Source organism: Kryptolebias marmoratus, linkage group LG2 (genome assembly GCF_001649575.2).
Source record: "Kryptolebias marmoratus isolate JLee-2015 linkage group LG2, ASM164957v2, whole genome shotgun sequence".
Classification (NCBI taxonomy): domain Eukaryota; kingdom Metazoa; phylum Chordata; class Actinopteri; order Cyprinodontiformes; family Rivulidae; genus Kryptolebias; species Kryptolebias marmoratus.
Window position 1 is genome coordinate 37795629 of NC_051431.1, and position 2412 is coordinate 37798040.

Below are 2412 nucleotides of genomic sequence, written 5' to 3' on the forward strand. Positions count from 1 at the left end.
GAGGAGTGGCAGAAGGACCCTGCTCCTCATGCTTTTATGGTGCCGCAGGGTCCATGAGTGCTGCCAAGCCTGACGTCACAGCAGGCTGGAGCCTGCTGATGTCACAGCAGCTGACTAGGCTTCCTGAGTGGGTTTTCAAAATAAGGGTTAGTCTGTTTTTAATGTTAGTCTTTCAATAAGCCTAACAATCTGCTGCAGCAGAAATGCTGAGGGAGAGGAAAAGCCAGCTTCGTGACTTTTATAAATTTAACAAAAAGATTTCAGTGATACCGTGGCAATGAGAGAATTCTTTTGCCATGGTGAGAGGTCAGTTGTATGAAGCATTACCTCCACCAAAGAGGTAAGGTTTTTGGTTGCGTTTGTTTGTTTGTTTTGTCTGTCTGTCTGTGCAAAAAATTACTCAAAAAGTTATGAACAGATTTTTATGAAATTTTCACATAATGTCGAACATGGTACAAGGAAAAAGTGATTACATTTTGGTGGTTTTCTGATCAAAATTCAAGGTCAAAGGTCAATGTCACAGGTGATCCCGTGCTCTAACTCTGCAACAATGTAACATGGGAATGTCAAACTGCACAGCTGACACCTCATGGGTCAAAAATTATGCCTATTAATTTCAAAGTCATGAGGTCAAAGGTTAAGATCACAGGTGACTCCTTTGTTCACAGGTGACTCCCTTGTTAAAACCTCATCTATGCTCCAGTAGATGACCCCCTTTGTTACCTCCGCCAAGGAAAATATGTTTTTGGTCATGTTTGTTTGTTTTTTTGACTGTTAGCAAGATTACATAAAAAATAATGAACAGATTTGGATGAAATTTAGAGAAAATGTTGGGATTGTCACAAATAAATACTCATCAGTCGTAGAGATATTTGTGTAGATGTTTTTCCGTGAAATTGGTTCATTTCTTTGGGTCAAAATTAGATATTTAAAGTCTATTATAAACGTCAGTTACTTAGTTGGAGATTAGTTTTGAGTGTTTGAAAGGAGTTCTGTTAATTTTTAGAGTAAGTAATATAAGTTAATAATAAGTTTCTTTTGTCTAAAGGAAAAACACACTTTGTCATTTTCCTTCTTCCTCTAGCCATTTGGCCTGGGGATCTTATGAAGGCTCCTTTAGCAAGGTCTGAATACATTTGGTTATTGTACTAAAGTTTTTTTGTAGTTCTAAATGAGATATTATCTTTCATTAGTCACTGATTTAACTTGTTTATAAGTAACGATTCCTCTCAATTTTTTTTCTATTGTAAGCTTCTTGCTTTTTAAAATTTGTGTATATTCTTATTTTGTTTTTGAAGAATTCACACATAATTATAGGATCAACATTTGCACCATGATCAAGCAAATCTTTTGCAAGGTTTTTTACAACTTATGTCCACAGACTGTTTTGCAGTTGTGAATTATTAAATTTCCAGTATGCCTGCGTTTTACATTTGTTTTGAGACGTGCTTAGGTTTAGTTGTATTTGTTTATGATCAAGTAAAGGAGGATACAGATGTCTGACATCTTGCACAGATTGAAAAGATGCACTGAGAAAGAGGCAGTGATATATACCAAGAAAATTAGTGACACATAGGTCTAAAATTGAGGAGGAGAGTTAAAAAAAATATTATGACAAAACAAATTAGCAGAAACAAAATTCCTTAGCATCTTAGAGTTGTGACAGTGGAAAAAAGCATTTTACGACTACGAACTTCAATGTTTGACTTTATAATGAAACAATCTAGGATGAACGGTTTGGGTTTTTCTTAAATCATCTTTGATGCATAAACAAAAACAAATGAGATTAGGTTGTCTTTGAAAAGGAGAAAATAAAAAGGCAGTCCATCAAATTAAAATGAATATCAGTAAAAGCTTACCAAGCTAATTGTTCATAAACCAAAAATTCAATGAAAATGCACACTTGAATTTTTCTGACATTTTGTCAAATGAGGAAAGGAAACTATATAGAATCAACAGGTCAGAATATTGGCCAGGATATGCCTGATTTCCTCCAATAGAGGGTGTTGTAGTAAGTTTGGTTATATTATAGATGCAGCATCTAATGAGGTATTTAAGCATTATGTGTTATCAGAAGAGTCAACCATTGTACTATGAATGGAAGTATGAATGCTACGGAAGGAAGCTTTCTTTCCCTCTTCTGTCATTGTTGACCGGTCTTGTGCGAAAATTCTGTTCCCCCGTGAAAATCTGTTCCCCCTGTGTCGGGAGCGCGCATTGCAGCCAAAGAGGTGGATCCGGTGGATCTGACCATTTTCATGGCGCTTCTGATCGATTTCTCGGTAAAAACTACTCATATAATCATGTCAATGTTGTAACTTTCAGTTTAATCGGCAGCTATCAAAATAAAATAAATAAATAAATAAACGAGGTCTTGTGTGGAGGTCTTTTTACGCTGTTTTGTGTTATTTT